Here is a 24,846-nt window from a genome sequence, read left to right on the forward strand (position 1 = left end):
TAGGAAGCCGATCGAGTATTCAGGACATTGCCAGTAGAAAACTGTATGTCCTACGGACTGATCCAGTGTGATGAAGAGCATGAACTCCCAGAAGGGGGAGGTTTCCTTGTTCATGTAATATGTAAAAATCTGAACGGAGAAGTCAACATTCAGTGCCTTACTGCTGAGAACACTGGATTTTTAGGATTTTTAAGGATTTCCTCAGTCCTGGGGCTGTCTGCACTATGTTTCGGATGCCTGATGGAGGAGTTTCTTACCAAAAGTTGCAGACCAGTACTGGTTGGATATTGGTTTCCAGGCCTGTGAGACATCCTGAGGTTATTACAGAGACATTAGGTTGGGTTTGTGGTTAGGAGCACAACTTCTGGGAGGCCTCCTTTCAAGTCCTGGCTCCACCACTTGTCTACTGTTTGACCTTGGGCCAGGTCCTTAATGTTAGGGCTCAGTCTTGCAAATCTCATATGAAAATAACAATATTAAGTACTTCATAAAGTTGCATAGGTTATCTGAGATAATCTAATAATACACCTAGCATAGTGTACGGCTTATATTAAGTATGTGCTGATAGGAAACTATCCAAAATAAGCTTTTTTCCTTTAATTATTGTTAACCTAAAGATAAAAAGACCTTTCAAAGTCAGAGGCAAACAAGCATTTATTTGAGATCAATACAAATAGCTCTTCAGGAATCATTGAGTCAGGCAGAAGCCCAAACAATGTTCCAATTAGGAGACAAAGGCAATGGTATTTATGAGAAACAAAAGGGAACAATTACATCAATAGAAGGAAGAAATTTCTATTGATGCAGATACATACATACATACATACATACATAATACATACATACATAATATAGTGATGTTAATTCTAAACAAAGTTTTAAACTTTCAGTTCAGTAGTCATCACTCCAGTAATCATAATATATCTGCTTTCTTGTTCTTTGTGAACAGTTCTTTTGCAAGGCACAAGGTTGCTTTAGGCCCAGCCCAGAGGTTATTTTGCTGTTTTAACATTCTAAAGATTTGAGACATAAGATGTACAAGATGGTTCTGGTAAGACAGCTCCGGTTCCATTTATATTATTGTTTACATTATGAAATATAACCAAAAAAAGTGTAGATTTCTGCTTCAGGCTTTTGTAACATTTAAATGAGTTTTGTATTGTCAATGGAACATCCATTCACAAAATAAGTTAGTATTAAAGAATTAAAAATAGAATTTATAAAACATGTTCACAAAAGGGACTTCATAGCAGCTTTGTTTCTAATAGTCCCCAAGCTGGGGACCAAAGATGAGATTGCCTGGAGTCAGGCAATCTCAAGTTTAGTGTGATCGTGGCTTTACTGTCCAATGGAGGCTAAGGGCTAGAAAGTCTGAATAAAATCTGAATAAATTAGAATAAAATAAGTTAAAATTCAGAACAAAATAGGTCATTTAAGTAAATTACAGTACTTCCAATTTAGGTCTCGAACCCTGGACTCCCAAACTTAGAGTCACCAATGACAGCACTGCCAGGTCACAGTGTCTCAAGCTTCCCATTTATTCATAAAGAGACAATCTGCGCAATAAACAACGTGCTGTGTGCAGACCCCTCGTGGGCCAGAACTCAGTGGACGCAGCCCCTGCCTTTTATCCCCGACGCCTGAGGGTGACCCTGACAGGCTGGCACTAGCTCGGTCGCTAGGCCGGAGCCTCCGTTGCCCAGCAGCGGGCGGAGCTACACGAAGCCCCACAGGCTCGGTCACCGGCTTTCCCTGCCATGTCCGTATGGACCGCGTCACTCTGAGGACCGGGTGTCCGGGACTCAGCTCCTGAGCAGGAGGCAAGAGCGCAGTCGACGGCGGGAGCAGAAGGACACGGGGCCTGGAGCAGCGTATGTCCCGCGGGGCGTCCTTCCCGGGACCAAAAGAGGACCCGAGGGTGGACGCGGGGGCGGGAAGACAGGCCCTCTTTGAGAAGTAAAAGGTAGTCCTTATTTTAACTAACGGGAAAGGCCCCACCGAGATTTGAACTCGGATCGCTGGGCTCAGAGTCCAGAACGCTCATCATTATACTCTACAACCGTTGCCAGGGGCCCTTTGTTTACTCACCAGACATGTATAAGCAGTTACTGTGTTTAGCACCCATAGTTTCTACTGACAATTCCAAGGCATTGCTTCTACTGATTAGACAAGACTTAAGTACTGTTGACCTGCCTGGGTGATTATCAACTTGCTTTTCCTCTGCCTCTCTCCTTTGACTTCTGTCATTTCACTTGCACTTCAGGAAATGACGTAAAATTCACTCTCTGCTTAGGGCCAGTGAAGAGCCCCTTAAGCCTCCACCATAAATCACATATTCTGCCTCAGTTTATCAGTTTCCTGTCCTGAGGTGAAATTTCTGAAAATTATAATGTTATTTTCCTTTTCGTTGCTTTCAGACTTTTCCCACTGCCCAGAGAGGGCAGATGATTGTCCCAGAGCAGGACGTGGGACTTCTTGGGTCCCTTGGCCACATAACACCCATCATACTCTAAAGCCACCATAACAGCCTACGTATGATATATAAAGGTGTGTCAGCAGTGGAGAATGATTAGGAGGCAGAGTTCTTCTTCATACACGTCTGGCGTTTTTTAATTGTTGTAAGTTTTTCTTATGACAAATGTACATTTGTTAAATTTACAATACAATTTAATCAACCATTTAACATTCATATAAAACACTCAGACAAACCAGGCCATACTCACCTGTAGTGACTCAAAACCAACTACATACCATCAACATTTATACAGCCACAGATTGTTTTCTGAGAGCTTGGCCTAGTTAATTCCATTTCAATTTCTCAATATATCATGACCTGGAAATTGCATGTTTGTTTTTTTAAAATGAACATATAATAAGGTACTCATGGAATTCACTGCTGGGCCATAGGGTATGTGTACCTAAGCTGTCTCACAGTGTATATAATACTTATGTACACAAAATACACCAATCTAAATAGTTACATGTATCATAGATATAAATCTACATTATATCTCAAAATAATAATCTGTGTATTTCATTTCACCTTTACTTATTTTATCCCAAAGCCATTTCTTCCCTTACCTAGTACACAGAACAGAAAAATTAGCATTAAAAGAAGAAAAATCTGCTGAGTGAAAAACAGTCAGAAAGATACCCGGTATTACTGGAAGAGGTATTTTGTTCCTAGAGACTAGATGAAGGTTGAATCAAGGAGGAAGGAGGCACAGAGGCTACTCTTGTTATGGAGAGGAACGTTTTCTCCAACTTGCAGAAGACGAAATTTCCTTCTGGAAAACCAAGAAGTGGAGCAGTAACAAACCACAAAGATCTTCTCCAAAAGAACTTTAAGATCAGTCAAGGTTTATGACTGCAAGGAACAGAAATGGACTCTGGTTCATTTAAGAAGAAAATAAATCTCTTGGAAGGGTGTTGCAAGGTCACAGAATGGCCAGGAAAGTCGGAGAACGGGGCTCTGACAAGGGTCAGGGAGAGAATAAAATGAGGTGAGAACTGCGATTAATGGGGAGACTGCCCTCGAGGGGCCTGTCGGGTCTGGGAGCCCAAGGTCAGAGGTGGGGATGTGGTGGTGGTGGGAGCTGTTGTGATGGGGCCCGTGAACTGAAGTACCCTGGGGATGTCACTCTTCCTCCTCCTCCTCTTCCCTGTCCCTCCGCCTCCCATTCTATTGCTCCACCTCTATCTCATCTCCTTTCCTTTCTTGCTCTCTTTCTCCTCATCCCTTTGCCCCAGCCCCTGTCACCTCACCATCTTTCCTTCCTATCGCTGCTCTGCCCTCCTCCGCCCCTTGCATGTAATGAATGCCAGCAGAACATTCTAATGGGTTTCCACAGTCTCAGAGGAAGATCAGGGTATATTTTTCCATCAACGCAAGAAGCACGGATGCACGGATGCGTTTCTCTCTGGTCTGGTCAGGAGAGGAGACTTGCGGGTCGTGAGGACACTGAGTGAGACGGCTCCAACGTGGGGCTGCGGAGCGTCCACAGCCACCTCCTCGACGTCTGGGCGGCGCAGGCCTTAGGATGATCCAGAACGACCCCGAGGCGGTGGTGACTAAATTTAAGGCACCTCCGTTCTAGCACCACTCACATTTGACCGACAAAGTTTGGGGGAATGTATAATAATTCGGCTGAAATCCTTATTCAACCAAGAAAAAGGCGGTGGTTCTCGGGAAGGAGCACGTCGGCCCCTCGTGGCCACCTCGGGAACGGCGCACAGAGGTGGGCACAGACCCTGCCGGTACTGCAGACAAGCTCAGGTCCAAAGAAAACATGCACATCTCGAAACATCCTCTAGTAGGAAGAAAAGTGGGACGAGGCAGGAGGGGAAGGATGTTTCTCAGGGAATGCATTCTCCCACACCTATTTCCTATTCCTTGAATTGGTGGATTCATTGTCGCCAAAGGCGTGAGGTGGGGGTAGATGTCAAAGTGGGTAAAGGGGATCAAAAGGTAGAAACTTCCACTTATAAGCCCTGGGGGTGTACTGTACAGCAAAGCCATGTAATTAATAATACTGTATTGTATATTTTAAAGTTACTGAAAGAGTAGATCTTAACGTTCTCATTACAACATTCTGACTTTAAACATTCCCCAGAATAAAAACAAAAATGTATGTGTCTAGATGTTAAATAGACGTATTGTGGTGATCATTTTGTAAGATGTACAAATATCGAACCATTATGGTGTACACCTGAAACCAATATAATGTTATATGTCAATTATATCCCAACAAAAAAATTTAAATTAAAAAAGAATAATCAAGGCTTATAAACACTTCTGGATGGGAGATATGATTGCATCATCCCTGGAGCCATGGAGTCTGTTTCTGGGGAAGACTAAATGGTTGTTTGCCCTTCCTCCTTTTCTTCTTTATTTCATTAATTAGTTCTGAGTGTTTTGTAAGCCTTACTTTTAATCTTCTTCTTTTCAAAATCTTGGAGCTTGAGCAAGAAGGAGGGGATGCAAATCTCAGTGAAGTCTTCTCAGGTAGTATGATGGCTAAGAGCAAGGGCAAACTGCTTGGGTCCGAGTGCTGGCTCTCACCATCACAGGGGTGGGACCCTTGGACAGGTTAGCTGCCTTTTAGTGCCACAGTGTTCTCATCTGCAGCGAGGGCTGGTAATGGCCACACTACCTCAGGATTGTTACATGGACTAAATAACTGATTACAGGCTAAAGCACTGAGGAACCATGCTGGTCACACAGTAAAGCTCTAAGGAAGCTGTTGTTCTCATTATGTCTTTTGTTTCCACGTCTAACTGCACCACTGTTGACTTTCAACATTCCCCAGAATAAACGAGGAGTGTTAAATGGTTTGGTTGGCCTCTTCTCCCCCATATTAGTCGCCAGATCTGAAAAACTGGTTACTTGAAAGGTTTGATGGTGATCTAACTGAGGTGTAGACAATGCATGAGGGGACTGAACCCAACTTCATCAAATCCTTGGACCTGGGACAGGTGTGACGATTGCTTAGCTCATGGTAGACAAACTTTTGCACACAAGTCTAGCAAGAGCCTTTAATATCCAGTCCGACTTAACCAAGTATTATAAGGAAAGTCAAAGTATGTACCAATGACCCCTTCTTTTTTGTTGTTCTTAAGAAATCAAAGTAGGAAAATTTAATTTACCTGGAATTTGTAGGTTTTCTCTTTCAGTTATGATGGAATATCTGTACCAAACCAGTATTCACCCTGAAAATAAGTAAGTAAAGTCTGGTTTAAAGGAATTCTGTTGAAGTCTTTGGAGAATTGCCAATGTAGCTAAGACAAACAGTACCAGCTTCAGATAAGGGCTCATTAGAATTAAAGTAACTCTCTGCCTTTTCCCCCTTCAGGACATTTGCCAGTTCTTGGCAAAGAACAAGAGATGGAGAAGCTGGGGAGAGGGCAGCTGCTAAGAGTCAGAGAAAACAGCAACACTTGAAGTAATCTCATGCTTCTGGATGGAAAAGAAGAAAGACAGGTGGAGCTGTTCAGGGGTTCAGACTTGAGGAGCCAGGACTTGGAGTGGGTTAACAGGTGAGCTGGATGCTTGGTGCAAGATTTCCCCTACACACATTGACAAGTTAAGCTACCGTGTTTCCCTGAAAATAAGACCTTGCCGGACAATCAGCTCTAATCCATCTTTTGGAGCAAACATTTATATAAGACCCAGTCTTATATGATAATATAATATAATATAATATAATGTAATCTAATGTAATATAACATAACATAACATAATACCAGGTATAATATAATATAATATACTGGGTTTTAAATAAATTTTTGCTCCAAAAGACGCATTAGAGCTGATTGTCTGGCTAGGTCTTATTTTCGGGGAAACACGGTATGTGCACATAAGAGGCTATGAAGACAGGCAGAGTGTGGCTGAGAGTGGAATTTTCAGCATGATAAGGAATTTTTCCTTATCATGGTGCTAAGGAGATATAAATTGAAGTTCAGAATTCATTATCAAGGAGAAGGGGTGCTAGGAAATACCCCAAGGTCTCAGGTGGGAGCCCTAGAGATCTGTAGCACAGCAGCAAGAGCAAACTCAGTGTAGACTGAGACTTCCCAGGAGTGCCAACCATCTGCAAATCAGCTCAGTCAAGGATTGGATTGAGCTGACCTGCGCTGCTGCCCTCCCCGCGCCCCCCCCCCTCGGGGAGAAGGCGAAGAATCTTCAGAGAAGGAAATCATCCAAACTAGCCATTAATTTTCACACAACGGGTTCATCATTCAGTCACAATATTCTAGTACCATAAAGGAACAGAAGCAAGAGGCAAAAAGCAAACCGTAGAAACTGACACACAGGGGGTTGCAATATTAAAATTGTTTGACAGGAACTTAAAATGATATGTTTTAGCTGTTCAGAAAGTAGATGCCAAGATAAAAATTTTCACCAGAGGAATTGAATCTATTTTAAAAAGCAAATGGAAATTATGGAGATAAAATATATACTGGTTATCATTTTACAATGTCAGTAGATCAGTTTAATAGCAGTTTGGACCCACTTGAAGAGAGATTATTAACCTGAAATATGTAAGTAGAAAGAAACTCTCCAGACTAAAGAAGAGAGGGCTAAAAGGAAGAAAAAATTAAGACAAGAGTATAAAAAAGATATAGGTCATGTCATAAAGGCCTATATACATGTAATTCAAGTCTCAGAGGTTGGAGAAGCCAGAAAATGGGACAGAAACAATATTGGAAGATAGTATGGGCCATTAAGGAGAAAACATGATGATCTATCAAACCACATGTGCAAGGAGATCTATGAACTTCAAGCAGGTAAAGGACAAGAAAACCACACCCAAAACTGCGGAACAACAAAGACAAATGAAAAACATCATGGCAACACCCAGAGGGGGAAATTTCCATTACATCGTCCAGAGATTGGGAGCTGAATTCTCAGCAAAAACAATGAAAAAGAAGACATTTAAAAGGGCTACCGTAGTGTAATTCCAGCCCACGAGGGGCTCCTAATCCATGACCTAGTAGTACCTGTCAAGGGAAAGTGAAGTGAAAGTCTTACCTGGTAAGCAGCAGGCCCTAACCAAAGGAAATGCAAAAGGCCACTCTTCAGGCAGAAGTTATTAATAAATGATCCTAAGGAAAATGTGGAAAAGGAAGGAAGGAATGAAGAGCAATGGATAGGTCAAATATGAGCAAACAAATATTACCCTCTGAACAATAAGAATAATGCCTATGTGATTTTAAATACATATATGTTGAAATAAAATCAGTGTCAATAGCTCAAAAATCAGGAGGAGAGTAAGTGGAATTAAGATGTCCCAGAGTCCTAGCATTGCCTAGGAAATGTAAAAAGTTCTAATTTATATCAAAGTCTTTTGCACAGATTTTACAGATATATATATGTATATATCTCAGAGTAAAACCAAAACCTAAAACAATTGTTCTTTTTGAGAATTCTCTAGTTTTAAAAATAACTCACCTTATTTTTTATGTCAAAAATATAAATATAAAAAGTATACAGTGAAACGTGATAAATGTATAAATCTTTGTAAGTATCACATGGGTGTATAGAACATTTCTATCAACTCAGGAAGTTTCCCGTCAAAATATCTCCAAAAGGGAATCACTCTTTTGTTCTGATACTTCCCGGACATGGAATCACATAGGACTATCAGACAGGTACATTAAAATAGATATGTTTTAAGTGTTCAAAAATAATTCTTTTTTTTATTAGTTTCAGGTGTACCAAACAATGCAATAGTTAGACATTTCATCCCTCACAAAGTGATAACCCACCACCTCCAATCTATTGCCCCTCTGACATCATATATATCTATTACAATTCCATTGACTCTATTCCCTATACTATACTCCATATCCCGTGACTATATATATATTAAATTATAGCTGACATACAATATTATTCAGCTTCAGCTTCAGGTGTACAGTGCAGTGGTCAAGCATCTACACCGTCCATGAAGAGGTCTCCCTAATAAGACAAGCGCCCAGCTGACACCTACAAAATCTTTACAATATTATTGATTATATTCCCCAAACTGTCTTTCATATCCCCGTGGCAATATTGTACTTACTTACCACTCTGTGCTGTCTAATCCCTAATTAAATAACTGAAAATTTATGCCATCAGTTTTTCTTCTGTGTCTCTGAGACTGTTTGTTTACTTTGCTCATTTATTTAGTTCTTTAGATTCCACCTATAAGTGAGATCGTATGGTATTTGTCTTTCTCCGATTGACTTATTTCATTTAGTATAATGCAAAAATATTTATTGTTAGGTATCTTTTGCTGAACATTCTGTTTGAGGGGAATTATCCATATTATTGTCTGATCTATAGTTGGTTGTTTTAACGAGGGAGTATTGATCCATTATGTGAATATACAATAGTTTGTATATCACTTCTCCTGTTGATGTACTTTGAGTTTTATCCAGTTTTTGCCTACTACAAATGGCATTGTTATAAATGTTTTTGTAGAACCTCCTTTTTTTGATGTACGCATTCATTTTTCATGGGAAGTAAATAGAAGTAATATTACCAGGTAACAGGGAAGGTATAACTTTAAGAATATAAAAAGAAACTGCCAAATATTAGGAAAGTGGTTGTGCTAAAGTACAATCCAATCAATATCACACAGTAATACATGCATTCAGACAGAGGGAAGAGAGAGACCAACTTAAGAGTGGCGAGATAGCTCAGTTGGTTAGAGAGCCTTGCTAACACCAAGGTTGCCCATTTGATCCCTGCATGGGCCACTTTGAGTAGTGCCTTTTTTTTTTTTTTAAAAAAGAGGGAACAACTTAAAAAATCTGTTTTTCTAGGGCTTTTGTCTTCACCTTGTTTTAAATTCTTAATTGCATCGATGAAGGTGGCTGTGGTCACATCAAGTGTCACCACTAGCCTATTCAGGTCTGGCAGCAGAGCCAAAGAGGGTTACTCCAGGGCAGCGCACTCACGTCTCAGACTCAGAAATTCCAGGTAGGAATAGGTGCCTATGAAATGAGGAGTGTCAGGTGATGCCCCCCTGCCCAGTCAGGGCTATGCCACTCTTTAGCTCTGCGCCATTTAAAACGGTTTCTTGTGCTTGCTCTCCATGCCTCCATTCCCTGCCCTAGATTTTATGGGACCTGTTAGATGGTCATGGCCACAGGCCTCATTCAATGGCTTTAGAGCAAGCAGCCCATGAAGGAACCGGAGGGGTCCGTTTTACCCAAAGTATACCAAATAGACCCCCGCCCCCCCCACACACACTGTTGTCAAGAGGACTCGGGAGAAGCACAGAGGCGCAAGGGCTTCTGTGGAAAGAGCGCGCAGGTCGGAGCAGAGGAGAGGGAGGGCGGGGAGAGCGGGACCTCCGGTTCCTGGGTAGATTCCAGGCACCGGCCGACGGTTAAGAGCCAAGAGCACTGACCGCCGGCGCTGTGAAAAGGGCCCCGGCGGCGTGTGTCCCCAGCCAGAGAGGGGCAGTGTCCACACTGCTAGGCGGCGCGGGTGCGCCTGGGACTCAGACACACCCAACCTGCCGGCTCCTGCAGCTGCTGGGAGCCGAGGCATCAGTGGGGGCGATTTGTGCCCTCCACCACCGGGATGAGTTCAGGAATGGAAACCCACGTTCGATGCGGGATCCCAAAGCCAAACTGAGAGGTCCCCAGGGTCCTTGCTTCGGGGGTAGGCGCGGAACCCCAAGCAAGGGCCTCTCGGAAGCCCCCGTCTTCTGGTCTGGGGGATCAATGATACTTGGAGCATTTTTCATTTCAAAAAGATTGGCCAGAATACGGTAGTTGTGACAAGTCCTGAAGTTTTCATGGATACAGCGTTATAGTGGCCCACAAGCCTTGTTTCCGTAGTGTAGTGGTTATCACGTTCGCCTCACACGCGAAAGGTCCCCGGTTCGAAACCGGGCGGAAACAGCCTCTTATTTTCGCGAAATTTATTGTTGGAACCAAAAAGGGGAGTGTGTCACGCCGCATTTTTCTATTCGGAAAAACCATGGCTGGAGTTCTAATGTTACATGAAAGACTACTCACCACAACGAGGCAGCACTCGGTTTTCTCCTTTGAGTCACATTAAAGACCAGGCCCACTTCAGGTTACCTTTAGATCCAGAATCTCCCATGACAATGATCATGATCTATCTCCCACATCTTCTCCACAGGCTGAGATCACACAGGAAGTCATATTCACTCCTACCAGCTGGACTGGACTACTCATAATATATGGGCCATTGGGAACAACACTCAGGAAGGTCTTATCTCAGTCGTGGAAATAATCAGCTCTAGGCTGACCTACCTAAGAACAAAACAAAACAAGCAAAAAACAAAACGTAAAAGCAAGCTCCAAAGGGATCAAAGGTTTCACAAGTCATTTGACTGGACTCTAGGACAAAACTAAAGATTTATAGGACTACCGAAATAGCCAGTACCCAAGACAGTAAATTTTGACAATGTCTGCCATCAAGGCAAAGAATGTCAGCCATGCAGAGGCACGGAAACAGGGCCCATAATGAAGGCAATAATCAATCAATCAAAACCGATCCAGAAGTGGAATGATGTCAAAGATAGCAGGGAATTTTAAAACTTATGATTGTGTTACATATGTCCAAAGAGTTAACTAGAAACTTGGAACATATACAAAGGGCTGGAATCCAACTTTAGAGATGGAAACAATAATATCTGAAAATAAATTCACCAGGTGGCATTAACCACAGGTTAGAAATTGCAGGGGAAAGATAGGGAACATAAAGCCGTGAACAACTGAAAATATCCAAAATGAAACTCACAGTCCTAAAAATTTTTTTTTTGAAATGAACATAGCATCAGTGAATGGTGGAACAACATTAAGAGGCCTAATATACGAGTAACAGGAGTCCCTGAAAAGACGGGGAGAAGAGACAATTTTTGAGGAAAGCATGACAGAAAAATGTCCCATCCTGACAAAAATGATAAACTCACTGATCCAAGGAGCCAAATGAATGCAATGAACGGAGCCCAAGAAACATGAAGGAAACCGCATCTAGTCAGCTCGTAATGAAGTTGCTCAAATACATTGAAAAAGAAAAAAAAAAATCTCCAAACAGACAGGGGAAAGAGACATGGCACATTCAGATAACAAAAATAAAGATCAGGACAGATTTCTCATCAGAAGCACCGCAAGTGAGAAGTGGGGCAACACCTTCAGAGGACTGAAGGGGGGGGGGAGTCAAAGAGGAATTCTATGCCTCCCCGCACCCCACCCCCCAAAAAAAGTCTTTCAAGAATGAAGGTGAATGATAACATTTACAGAGGCACAAGGAAAGACTTCATCACCTGCGGACCCCACCCTACAAGGAATGGTAGAGTCCTCCAGTAAGGACACTGATACCAGATGGAAATCTGGGTGGACACGAAGGAACGAAGGACGACAGAAGTGGTATCTGCATAGGAAACTCTAGAAGATGTTTCCCTTATTAATGAAATCTCTTTAAAAACAGGGCACAGACGAAAACACAGTCGGTAATAACGATGGGTTGTGGGGTTTATAACACAAGTAAAGTACTACTACAAAGCATGACGACAACAGCATAACGGCAGGCAGGGGAGAGATGCGAAGAGGCGCGACGTCACTTGAAGGCGGGCCGTGGTAAGTTACAGCTGTATCCTATAAAGCCCAAAGCGGTCGCTGACATAACAAAGGAAACGGAAACCGATGGAATCCTATGGAAACCTCGTTGGCAATCTAGTAAAAGCCTCGATAGAGCAATTGCTCTTCCGGCACTCTACCCTACAGAAATCGCCGTACGATTGCCCAAAGACGTGTGTGCAACAATGATGGCTACAGCACGCTTGGTAACCTTAAAATGGCAGAACCAGCTAAACTTGAAAAGTATATGGAAAGGGTTCAGTAAACACTAGTACAAATGAAGACTTCCGGATTCCCGCCCGAGATCTTTCTGTGAGGATCCTGTCTGTTGCGCACAGTGGACAACAGAAGACAGGAGGGTAGGGGTGGTGGAGGAGGCCTCTGTCCGCCTTTACGAGAGAGGATGTGCAGAAGAGAAAGACCCGCAGCGGCTCTACTTCCAAAAGTTACACACGCGTCCCTGGGTGGGCTCGAACCACCAACCTTTCGGTTAACAGCCGAACGCGCTAACCGATTGCGCCACAGAGACCACGACGACCGCACCCTCAAGCCAGCAGAGAGCAAGCGCCCAGTCACTGCCAGGCGGAGCCACTCGCCTGTTGCCCGACGGCCGTGCCCCCGGCTCCAAAGCCTGGGAAAACCCGACAGGTGGGAGTCCACGCTGCATGTTGGTCGCGTTTGAAACCCGTGCTTTGGGCGATTCAGAAGGCAGAGGGGCAACCGAAAGGCCTCGCCGGGCCTTGCTCCACCCCCGCCTCAGTGCCAGGACCCCGGCAGACGCCGGTGTCCGCGGCCCCCCGGGGCCTGAGCCGAGTGGGGCCGGAAGGAAGCTGAACGGCCCGTGGGCTCCCGTGATGGCTCTTCCCGTTTGCTCCGGCTGCACCCGACCGTCTGGGGTGTTCTGTGTTATCATCACCGGTCAGAATTGACAGGAAGGGAGGGGGAAACGGAGAGCGGGCACGGAAGAGACAAGCATACGAGCACCGGCCGTTGTCCGAGAACCAGGCAGCGCGGTGATTCGAGTGGTTTTACGTCAAGTCACAGAGCGAGGCCGGGCGCGGTCGCCGAGGCTGCGGCGCGCCGTGATCGTATAGTGGTTAGTACTCTGCGTTGTGGCCGCAGCAACCTCGGTTCGAATCCGAGTCACGGCAGTGTCGCCTGTCGCACCTGGCGCTGGTTTCCCTTTTACACGAGTTCGAACCCGCCCAGGCTGCTCCTTTCCTTATCCGGTGGCCACAGGCCCAGCGCTTTCCGCTGCCCATCCCGCGCGACCACTTCAGGGGAAGGGAAGGAACCCCTACATACACCGCACCGACCTGGGGAGCGGGTCCTCCTCCACTCCGTCTCTCAGCACAAGGAAACTCAAGTACATCCTTTCTCTCCGCTGGGGACCCCAAAATGCCCGACTCCTTCGTGCCCCAACTGCCCGGCAAGGACGCTCATGCGTTGTCATTGCTGGAAAGTGGTGCTTCTGTCTTACTCAAGTTCCGAAGGATCTCAAAGACCCGATTTTTAAAAATTTAAAAAAGTTTTCATCAGATACGCGGCGCCTCCTCCACAGACCTGGTTCAGCTGTTTCAACCTTGGCTCCTGGGAATCTGCTCGGGGGACCTTGGCGGTCCTTGGCTATCGGTCTCCTTATTCTCACCGTATCAACCTCTCTACGTAGTAGACTCTCGGGGTTTTTTTAATGCCTGCGGGCCGCCACTCACACGCCGAATGGTAGCGGTCAGGATCGCGCAACTGGAAGGATAGAGCTTTCCTCCACTAAGGTGGGGACAGTGCGGATGAGGCAGGGGGCGGGGGCGGGGTGGGGTAGGGTGGGGTGGGGTGGGGTAGGAGCCCGCCTCCAGGTCGGGGCCGCGGAGCGTCGCTGAAAGCGCGTTCCATCCCCGGCCTCTCGGTTCCCGCACGCCTCAGAATCTTTTCTGAGGTTGGAGATCCCGGGGTCTCACCCTCCGGCACCTCGTCCACTGCCCGGCGCCGGCGACCTTCCCTCTACATGCGGCCGCCTCGCAAAGGCGCGACCCCCGGGCGGTTCCGAGAGGCGGCCAGGACGGGACATCTCGCTCCGGGACTTGTGGACTTGGGGGGGTTCGGGACGCTCGGTGGGCTGTCCGCGGGCTTCTTGGGGAAGAGGGCAGGGAGGGAACTCCGCCTTATGAAAAGATTCCTGGACGACGGGAGCCATTACCCGCCTCCCACCCCAAAACCTCGCGGAACGCAGGGGGTAATATTTGTCGGCTCTGAATCGAGGAGCCAAGAGCCTCCCCTACGGCTCCCTGGTGGTCTAGTGGCTAGGATTCGGCGCTTTCACCGCCGCGGCCCGGGTTCGATTCCCGGTCAGGGAAGCTTTTTACGCCCAGACATCGGCCCTCCCGCAAGAATGTGCCCTCATCGCCCCACCCCACCCGAGGTGTGATGGCGCGTGCTCCCCGCACCGAGTGTTCAATCGCACAGGGGAAGGGACACAGGGGCGGGCCGCTTCTCTGGGCTCACCGCTCTTGCTTTTTCTCCACGCCAGCGACCCGCACGAGGGATTTCAGGGGCTCCTCCGCGTCTCGACCAGGTTTACACGGCCGTGTGGCGGTCACATCCCGGTGGGCGGCACGCGAGCCCGCGCTCCTGGCCGCCGCAGGGGCGCCGAGCACGCGGAGCCCCGAATAACTGAGAGGGTGGCGAGTTGGTTGCGCGCCCTAGCCACGGGCGGGGCCCGCACAGGAAACGCTAACTAAGCCTTGGGAAGAGGTGCCCGAGGGTGCCCCCTCGGTCGGCGTTTCCCACTTTGTGCCTATTTCACCCGGTGCCTTTGTTGGGTCCGCTCACGTCACCTCCCTACACCGTTTAGTAGACGGACAAGACAGCCCTGGAAGACTTAACCCAGCCCGCTCTCGCCTCCCTGTCACCTTCCTGGCGGAGGTCGCCCTCGTGGCACCTCTTCCGAAGGCTTAGCGTTTCCTGTGCGGGCCCCGCCGGTGGCTAGGGCGCGCAACCAACTCGCCACCCTCTCAGTTATTCGGGGCTCCGCGTGCTCGGCGCCCCGGAGCGCGGGCTCGCGTGCCGCCCACCGGGATGTGACCGCCACACGGCCGTGTAAACCTGGTCGAGACGCGGAGGAGCCCCTGAAATCCCTCGTGCGGGTCGCCGGCGTGGAGAAAAAGCAAGAGCGGAGAGCCCAGAGAAGCGGCCCGCCCCTGCGTCCCTTCCCCTGTGCGATTGAACACTCGGTGCGGGGAGCACGCGCCATCACACCTCGGGTGGGGTGGGGCGATGAGGGCACATTCTTGCGGGAGGGCCGATGTCTGGGCGTAAAAAGCTTCCCTGACCGGGAATCGAACCCGGGCCGCGGCGGTGAAAGCGCCGAATCCTAGCCACTAGACCACCAGGGAGCCGTAGGGGAGGCTCTTGGCTCCTGGATTCAGAGCCGACAAATATTACCCCCTGCGTTCCGCGAGGTTTTGGGGTGGGAGGTGGGTAATGGCTCCCGTCGTCCAGGAATCTTTTCATAAGGCGGAGTTCCCTCCCTGCCCTCTTCCCCAAGAAGCCCGCGGACAGCCCACCGAGCGTCCCGAACCCCCCCAAGTCCACATGTCCTGGAGCGAGATGTCCCGTCCTGGCCGCCTCTCGGAACCGCCCGGGGGTCGCGCCTTTGCGAGGCGGCCGCATGTAGAGGGAAGGTCGCCGGCGCCGGGCAGTGGACGAGGTGCCGGAGGGTGAGACCCCGGGATCTCCAACCTCAGAAAAGATTCTGAGGCGTGCGGGAACCGAGAGGCCGGGGATGGAACGCGCTTTCAGCGACGCTCCGCGGCCCCGACCTGGAGGCGGGCTCCTACCCCACCCCACCCCACCCTACCCCACCCCGCCCCCGCCCCCTGCCTCATCCGCACTGTCCCCACCTTAGTGGAGGAAAGCTCTATCCTTCCAGTTGCGCGATCCTGACCGCTACCATTCGGCGTGTGAGTAGCGGCCCGCAGGCATTAAAAAAACCCCGAGAGTCTACTACGTAGAGAGGTTGATACGGTGAGAATAAGGAGACCGATAGCCAAGGACCGCCAAGGTCCCCCGAGCAGATTCCCAGGAGCCAAGGTTGAAACAGCTGAACCAGGTCTGTGGAGGAGGCGCCGCGTATCTGATGAAAACTTTTTAAAATTTTTAAAAATCGGGTCTTTGAGATCCTTCGGAACTTGAGTAAGACAGAAGCACCACTTTCCAGCAATGACAACGCTTGAGCGTCCTTGCCGGGCAGTTGGGGCACGAAGGAGTCGGGCATTTTGGGATCCCCAGCGGAGAGAAAGGATGTACTTGAGTTTCCTTGTGCTGAGAGACGGAGTGGAGGAGGACCCGCTCCCCAGGTCGGTGCGGTGTATGTAGGGGTTCCTTCCCTTCCCCTGAAGTGGTCGCGCGGGATGGGCAGCGGAAAGCGCTGGGCCTGTGGCCACCGGATAAGGAAAGGAGCAGCCTGGGCGGGTTCGAACTCGTGTAAAAGGGAAACCAGCGCCAGGTGCGACAGGCGACACTGCCGTGACTCGGATTCGAACCGAGGTTGCTGCGGCCACAACGCAGAGTACTAACCACTATACGATCACGGCGCGCCGCAGCCTCGGAGACCGCGCCCGGCCTCGCTCTGTGACTTGACGTAAAACCACTCGAATCACCGCGCTGCCTGGTTCTCGGACAACGGCCGGTGCTCGTATGCTTGTCTCTTCAGTGCCCGCTCTCCGTTTCCCCCTCCCTTCCTGTCAATTCTGACCGGTGATGATAACACAGAACACCCCAGACGGTCGGGTGCAGCCGGAGCAAACGGGAAGAGCCATCACGGGAGCCCACGGGCCGTTCAGCTTCCTTCCGGCCCCACTCGGCTCAGGCCCCGGGGGGCCGCGGACACCGGCGTCTGCCGGGGTCCTGGCACTGAGGCGGGGGTGGAGCAAGGCCCGGCGAGGCCTTTCGGTTGCCCCTCTGCCTTCTGAATCGCCCAAAGTACGGGTTTCAAACGCGACCAACATGCAGCGTGGACTCCCACCTGTCGGGTTTTCCCAGGCTTTGGAGCCGGGGGCACGGCCGTCGGGCAACAGGCGAGTGGCTCCGCCTGGCAGTGACTGGGCGCTTGCTCTCTGCTGGCTTGAGGGTGCGGTCGTCGTGGTCTCTGTGGCGCAATCGGTTAGCGCGTTCGGCTGTTAACCGAAAGGTTGGTGGTTCGAGCCCACCCAGGGACGCGTGTGTAACTTTTGGAAGTAGAGCCGCCGCGGATCTTTCTCTTCTGCACATCCTCTCTCGTAAAGGCAGACAGAGGCCTCCTCCACCACCCCGACCCTCCTGTCTTCTGTTGTCCACTGTGCGCAACAGACAGGATCCTCACAGAAAGATCTCGGGCGGGAATCCGGAAGTCTTCATTTGTACTAGTGTTTACTGAACCCTTTCCATATACTTTTCAAGTTTAGCTGGTTCTGCCATTTTAAGGTTACCAAGCGTGCTGTAGCCATCATTGTTGCACACACGTCTTTGGGCAATCGTACGGCGATTTCTGTAGGGTAGAGTGCCGGAAGAGCAATTGCTCTATCGAGGCTTTTACTAGATTGCCAACGAGGTTTCCATAGGATTCCATCGGTTTCCGTTTCCTTTGTTATGTCAGCGACCGCTTTGGGCTTTATAGGATACAGCTGTAACTTACCACGGCCCGCCTTCAAGTGACGTCGCGCCTCTTCGCATCTCTCCCCTGCCTGCCGTTATGCTGTTGTCGTCATGCTTTGTAGTAGTACTTTACTTGTGTTATAAACCCCACAACCCATCGTTATTACCGACTGTGTTTTCGTCTGTGCCCTGTTTTTAAAGAGATTTCATTAATAAGGGAAACATCTTCTAGAGTTTCCTATGCAGATACCACTTCTGTCGTCCTTCGTTCCTTCGTGTCCACCCAGATTTCCATCTGGTATCAGTGTCCTTACTGGAGGACTCTACCATTCCTTGTAGGGTGGGGTCCGCAGGTGATGAAGTCTTTCCTTGTGCCTCTGTAAATGTTATCATTCACCTTCATTCTTGAAAGACTTTTTTGGGGGGTTGGGGTGCGGGGAGGCATAGAATTCCTCTTTGACTCCCCCCCTTCAGTCCTCTGAAGATGTTGCCCCACTGTCTTCTCACTTGCGGTGCTTCTGATGAGAAATCTGTCCTGATCTTTATTTTTGTTATCTGAATGTGCCATATCTCTTTCCCCTGCCTGTTTGGAGATTTTTTTTTTCTTTTTCAATGTATTTGAGCAACTTCATTACGAGCTGACTAGATGCGGTTTCCTTCATGTTTCTTGGGCTCCGTTCATTGCATTCATTTGGCTCCTTGGATCAGTGAGTTTATCATTTTTGTCAGGATGGGACATTTTTCTGTCATGCTTTCCTCAAAAATTGTCTCTTCTTCTGAAGTCTTTTCAGGGACTCCTGTTACTCGTATATTAGGCCTCTTAATGTTGTTCCACCATTCACTGATGCTATGTTCATTTCAAAAAAAAATTTTTTTAGGACTGTGAGTTTCATTTTGGATATTTTCAGTTGTTCATGGCTTTATGTTCCCTATCTTTCCCCTGCAATTTCTAACCTGTGGTTAATGCCACCTGCTGAATTTATTTTCAGATATTATTGTTTCCATCTCTAAAGTTGGATTCCATGTTTCTAATGAATCTTTGGACATGAGACAGTCATAATAACTGTACTAAAATCGTCTCTGCTAATTTTTACATTGTTCCAGTTCTAGCTCAGTTTCAATAGATAGATTATTCTCCTCATTGTGGGTTGTTTTCCTCCTTCTTTGCCTACCTTCCATTGTTTGATTGGATGCCAGACATTGTCATAGTTTGTCTTCTTGGGTACTGGCTATTTTGGTGGTCCTATAACTCTTCTCGAGTTTTGTTCTGGAGTACAGTTAAGGTGATTTGTCAACAGTTTGATTCCCTTGGAGCTTACTTTTATGAATTTTGAGGTCGATCAGTCTCAGGATGATTATTCCCACAACTGAGGCAAGACTTTCCTGAGTGTTGTTCCCAGTAGCCCATAAATTATGAGTAGTCCAGTCTGGCTGGTGGGAATAAGTATGATTTCCTGTCCTGTGCGAGCTTCAGGCACTGAACCTTCTGATCTTTACAGAAGTTTCTTCCCTTGGCCTCAGGCAGTTTCTTCACACACATGTGTTGATCAGTACTGTGCTGAATACTTGAAAGAGACTTGCCATGTGCCTGGATTCTCTCTGTGTCCATCTCTCATCACTGGATCTTTGTCCCATGAACTCCAGCTGCCTTGCTCTCCATGGACATTCGGCTTCACCTCTACAGTCCAAGGAGTTGGTCTGAGGCCCCCCTCCTCATTTCCACCCTGGAAACTCTCTGAAAGCAGCAAAGCTGGGCCAACAGTGGGGCTCACCTTGTTTGTTTCTCATCTCTCAGGGTTGCTGTCCTTTGTTGCCTGGTTTCCAGTGCCGGGGAAACCAGTCTTTCATGTGTTTTTCTTTTTCTTTCCTTTGAGGGGAGAGGGAAGAGTGAGAGTTCTGGCAGGAGGGTAAACTTGATTTCTGTCATTCCATTTTTGCCAGAAGCTGCAGGCATCTCTTTGTATGTTCTTAGTTTGACTTCACTAGAAGCTGTGCCAATTCTATTCCTTTGTATTGCTTTTACCAGCACAATGAATTTTCTGCACACCTACCTGATACTCTAACAAGAGGAGTGGTGCCCTCCTGACTCAACTAAGCCCTCTTGAGGTAAAACAGGACAATGTGAACATTACCCATAGATACCTTATCTCACGTGTTTGGCAGCTAAACTTCCAAGATGTTTAGAAAGTCTCCTAACAATTGTACTTGCTTTCAGTGGTGACTTACTTAATCAAATCCAGAGAAGACTGGCCAGAATAAGCCAGGATTTTGCAGCTAATGGATTGGAGGGGAGTGTATAAGCTGGTCCCAGATATTTGTTCCTTTTCCCTTTCCTTTTTTAACTGTGTTTTTTCCTTCTTTGGGTGGACACGATCTACTGACTGGTCTTTCTCCTAACTCAAGTGTGCATCGGCATGCTGACAACTGTCTCTATATGATTCCTTGACCGTGTTTGGCTGGTTCTGTACAAAGTATCCCATTTGAAACAAATCATTGGAACCAGCAGAATCCTGCACCTGGCAATGCATCTTTTGCAGGCAGGCCTGGCTCCTCAGAGTTACTGGCTCACCTTCCCTTGAATCTTCTGTTGAATTTCTTGAACAAAAATGAACTCTTTGGCTTTTGCACACTAAATTTGGGTCTTGGACATTTTCTATTCTATCTATCTATCATCAATCTATCTGTCTATCTATCTGTCTGTCTATCTGTCTATCTATCTATCTATCTATCTATCTATCTATCTATCTATCTATCTATCTATCTATCTATCTAATCTATCTATCTATCTATCTATCTATCTATCTATCTATCTATCTATCTATCTATCTATCTATCTATCTATCTATCTAATCTATCATCTATCTAATCTATCCTGTATGTCTTTGTCTGTCTCTGTTCCTCATACTCTAGGCGGCCTCCAATCTTACCTACTTTATTCTCTTCCTCTTCAGCTTTCCAGGATCTTGCATTAGAAAGTATTCAATCACTGAGCACTTATTAAGCACTGAGTAGGTGGCAGGCCCTGCTCTGGGAGAGATGATGCATCATGAGCAGACCCAAGGTCCCTGCCCTGTGGAATCCACATTTGGAGGCCTCAAAGGGGCACCACTGTGGGAGCACAACCGGTTGGTGCTGTGACCTTTCCAGGTGCACCTGCCTGCCTTGGCCTAGGGGCACTAGCAGTGGGCAGATATATATATATATATATATAAATATATATATATATTTAATATGCAAGCACTTTAGGCAAACAGCAGGCCTCCAGTGATTCCAGTGATAACTGCTTACTTCCTGGAGCAGACATTGCACGTGATTGCATGTTTTACACTTGTTATTCTGTTTTGTTTTGTTTTTTTAAGAGAGAATTTTTATAGGAGTTTATTTGAGCCAAACTGATGATATATGCTGGGGAGCAAGATCTCAAATGCTCCCTGTTTCACATTTCTTAAAGTGACATAATGGCCGTGCTTACCAGACTCTCCTAACGGTATCCATGCCTCCCCTTAACCTGTTTACATACAGCCACTCTATAATCCATAAAAATATGAGGCAGCATTAATTAAAACAGTGATTTATTATTTCTATCTTAATTAGAAATTCTCCAGGTGAAGATTATACATTAACTCCATTTAATATCAAGGAACTTAAAGTTAACACTAGATCTTAAAATGGCAAATTGAGCTGACACATAATAGAGAAATGCACATAGGAATCATGATTCCTAAAAATGTTTACCCAAAAATTGTAAATGGAATAATTGTCACTATGATTTGTAGAATTATAAGATTTATTCTCCATTTAAAAGGTATTATGTGGTATATTTATTTGCTGGAACACATAATTTTATTTATTTTTATTTTTTATTTTTTAAATGACTCATTTAATCAGTTTTGATGGTATACACTATATGCAGTCAAACATAAATATAATCTCATATGTTACTGCTAATAAGGAAAAAACACTACCACCTTGAAAAAGACACTTTAGCTAAATGGCTGTGAGAAGGAGCCTGTCAAAATTCTGTTAAAACTGAAATAGTATCATTCTGACAATCTCTGAACATAGGTTATATAATAGTCTAGATTTATGTAGATCATTTTCTTGCAAATTTATAAGTGAAAGCTAATCATTAATGCACAGAATATTGCAAGAGGTGTATTAGTCAGGCTTGTCGAGAGAAACAGAACCAACAGAATCTATTTTGTTTGCATAGAGATATTTCTGTTTATCTCTCTATCTATCTACCATCTCTTTATCTATCATCTATTTATTTTAAGGAATTGGCTCGTGAGATTGTACAGTCTGGGAAGTCTGAAGTCTGTAGGGCAGTACAGCAGGCTGGAAATTCATGGAAGAGTTGCTGCTGCTGTCTTGAGTTGGAAATCCATAGGGAAGGCCAGCAGGCTGAAAACTCAGGCGGGATTTCTGTGTTGCACTCTTGAGGCAGAATTCCTTCCTGGAACACATCATTTTAAATTTTATTAAAAAATGTTTATTGGACTTAAAGTTTTCTTATTTGGCTGGGAAAACCAGTATAGGAAATTTAGGAAATTCAAAATTAAGATATTGAAGAGAAAACAAGTCCAAGATGTACACAAACCAGAATACTATGCTACCAATATTTTCTACATTATTGGAAAATCTGGGAGGCAACAAAAAATAGTTTTTAGAGTGAAAGTATTAAACTGGTCTGGTGCATACAAGTCATCTTTAGAAATATGACATGACATAAAAATTTTCTATGCCACTGTATGTCAATTATTAGAATTCTTTAAAGTGTTTAAAAGCATTTGAGATTCACCCTTTTATCATCTTTATTTTTCCCCCTTATTCCTCATTCCTAGCACTAAAACCAGTAATTTGGCCACAGCTAGAATTTTTTAAACCCACTCTTGGACTCCATGGGACTCTGGAAACAGAAGCTCGGTTAAGGCCTCCCACTTTGAGGAGAGGTACAACTGAATACGCACCACACATCAGGATGCCTGTGTTTGCTTGGAGTTAGACTGGAGTCTAGACAGGCAAAGGCCAGGAAAAATCATCCCCTTTCCCCTCTCTCAGCTTGGGCGATGATGCCTGGAACCGTTGGATCTCGCCCCACCAGCGTTTATGAAGTCAGTAGGAAAGCTCCTGGAAAAAAAAAAAAAAAAAAAAAAAAGATAAAAACAGGATTCCCTGACCGGGAATCGAACCCGGGCCGCGGCGGTGAGAGCGCCGAATCCTAACCACTAGACCACCAGGGAGTCGCGAGAAGAACCTCACCTAGCATCTCTAGATGGAAAATGTTGAAAGTGAAGGTTAGCTTTCTGAAACGGGCAGCAGAACTGAATGCGATTCCCAGCGGCACGGGGCTGAATGCAGCTGTGCCCTTCTTGCCCAGCGGCTCATCACCCTTCACCTCTCCCAGTCCTGGAGGACGCTTTGGGCTCTGAGATCAGACTACAAGGTAAGTGAGCTGGGTTGTGTTCTAGTCCAGCTTTAGCACTGTGTGCGGCCTCGGTTGCCTTGTGAGTAGGGTACGGACTTGGCTCATAGCGGGGGGTCAGCGGAGTCCGTCTACTTCCTGATCTTTGTCCTGGCTCAAGGGGCTCTCCTGACGTCACGTGTACGGGCTCCCTTTTGGTGTCCCGACCAGCTCAACTAGGGGAGCATGAAACTGCTTTGCTCGAGCCCCAGATGCGGACTTCGGTTGGTTTTCTTTTATTCGATCACACAAATCAACCTGTTCCACAAGCTAGCTGGGATGGAGGAGAGCCAAGTGCTCTTCGCCGGGAAGAACTTGCTGGTTTTCAGAGGCATAATGCCAGCCAGCAGGTAGAGAAGATTGAGGCGCTAGATGAGAAGGTCAGTGGAGTTCTTGATCTAAGGGTAACGTGAAGTGTGCCTGGTTGGACTAAGTGGTTGTGGCCTGCGCTCCAGTGTGATTTAGAGGAGACAAGGGAGGCCTGGTTCGTCGTGGTGACAAGGCTTTCAGGTGAGAATCGAACTCCAGCCACGTGTCTTGTGACTGGAAAAAAGTTCCAAAGCCCACCCCTTTGTCCTCCTTTTTTTGTTGTTAAACGTGAAGGTAATTTTCAAGAAAAGAGTGCTGTTTCCGCCCGGTTTCGAACCGGGGACCTTTCGCGTGTTAGGCGAACGTGATAACCACTACACTACGGAAACCTGGCCGGGAGAAGGGACCAATGATATCCACATGAAAACTGTGGGACCTGCTACAACGCTTCTAGCTACCAATTTTTTGAACTGAAAAGCGCCCCGGGAAGCACCGGTGATCCCTCAGACCATTACTAGCCAGGTAATGACCCTCCACCCAAAGGTTTCAGTCCTAGTTCTGGGGGCCCCCTCTGATTGCCTGTGCTCACTGCAATAGCTAGACAGTATCCTCAGAGCTCTCTCTGGGTTCCAGCCCCATGGGACCTCTCGACCAAGTTTCCAGACTCTAGCAACTCCAGCATATTCCCTTCGATTTTTCAGCCCTAGGTATGGTAACTGCTTCCTGCTCTTTTTACCTGTTTTAAATTGATGTTTGTTTTTTGCATGTTAAGCATCCAATTACTGTTTAATCCTTTCCACATGGTAAATGATCTGGTGTGGTTTCCCTTTTCCAGCCAACTACTTACCTCCTTAATAGCCAAAGCCTGGGCCAAAAGCTGTGTGCCTGGAGGACTGATCACTTGAGCTCTTCCCGTTAGATTGTTTAGCTGTCTCCTATTTCTGTTATGCAGGAGAGGAAGAGTCATCCGCAGGAAACCTCCTTCACCCCATGATTTTCCAAGATAGCTATATCACTGGGTGAAAAAAAGCCAAGCTATTTCTGCAGGAGACAATAGTGATCCATGTTCTACTTTTAACAATTCAGTGTTACATGTGTGGTCAGTCTAGAAGTGACTATTAAATGGCACTGGGCAGGTAGAGATGCATGCCCACTCTGGGTCTGGGTGGTCCAGTGAGTACTCTAGGATCCCTGTCCTTAAGTTGAGCTCTGAGGGCTGGGGCATCCACCTTAAAGTTGAAGGATAAGACGGCGGCCCCTCTTTGGTGGTGGGTGAGAGCAGTGTTTCCATCTAGGCTGTCACATTCTGAGATTTGACAGGGTTTTCTCTTAATGCTCCA

General features: G+C 46.7%; 9 non-coding genes across 9 annotated transcripts; 4 read left to right on the top strand and 5 right to left on the bottom strand.

Annotated features, from left to right (window-relative positions):
- The first annotated feature begins 10,325 nt into the window (after window positions 1-10,325).
- On the top strand, window positions 10,326-10,398 carry TRNAV-CAC (transfer RNA valine (anticodon CAC)). Its single transcript has one exon. It is a non-coding gene; the product is annotated as a tRNA-Val (tRNA).
- A 2,162-nt stretch (window positions 10,399-12,560) lies between these two features.
- Window positions 12,561-12,634, bottom strand: TRNAN-GUU (transfer RNA asparagine (anticodon GUU)). Its single transcript has one exon. It is a non-coding gene; the product is annotated as a tRNA-Asn (tRNA).
- A 550-nt stretch (window positions 12,635-13,184) lies between these two features.
- Window positions 13,185-13,256, top strand: TRNAH-GUG (transfer RNA histidin (anticodon GUG)). Its single transcript has one exon. It is a non-coding gene; the product is annotated as a tRNA-His (tRNA).
- A 1,128-nt stretch (window positions 13,257-14,384) lies between these two features.
- On the top strand, window positions 14,385-14,456 carry TRNAE-UUC (transfer RNA glutamic acid (anticodon UUC)). Its single transcript has one exon. It is a non-coding gene; the product is annotated as a tRNA-Glu (tRNA).
- A 966-nt stretch (window positions 14,457-15,422) lies between these two features.
- On the bottom strand, window positions 15,423-15,494 carry TRNAE-UUC (transfer RNA glutamic acid (anticodon UUC)). Its single transcript has one exon. It is a non-coding gene; the product is annotated as a tRNA-Glu (tRNA).
- Window positions 15,495-16,622: 1,128 nt separating this feature from the next.
- On the bottom strand, window positions 16,623-16,694 carry TRNAH-GUG (transfer RNA histidin (anticodon GUG)). Its single transcript has one exon. It is a non-coding gene; the product is annotated as a tRNA-His (tRNA).
- A 550-nt stretch (window positions 16,695-17,244) lies between these two features.
- TRNAN-GUU (transfer RNA asparagine (anticodon GUU)) lies at window positions 17,245-17,318 on the top strand. The gene has a single exon. It is a non-coding gene; the product is annotated as a tRNA-Asn (tRNA).
- A 5,586-nt stretch (window positions 17,319-22,904) lies between these two features.
- TRNAE-CUC (transfer RNA glutamic acid (anticodon CUC)) lies at window positions 22,905-22,976 on the bottom strand. The gene has a single exon. It is a non-coding gene; the product is annotated as a tRNA-Glu (tRNA).
- An 846-nt stretch (window positions 22,977-23,822) lies between these two features.
- On the bottom strand, window positions 23,823-23,895 carry TRNAV-AAC (transfer RNA valine (anticodon AAC)). The gene has a single exon. It is a non-coding gene; the product is annotated as a tRNA-Val (tRNA).
- Window positions 23,896-24,846: the final 951 nt, after the last annotated feature.

The sequence above is a fragment of the Rhinolophus ferrumequinum genome, chromosome 22, assembly GCF_004115265.2.
Source record: "Rhinolophus ferrumequinum isolate MPI-CBG mRhiFer1 chromosome 22, mRhiFer1_v1.p, whole genome shotgun sequence".
NCBI classification, from domain to species: Eukaryota; Metazoa; Chordata; class Mammalia; order Chiroptera; family Rhinolophidae; genus Rhinolophus; species Rhinolophus ferrumequinum.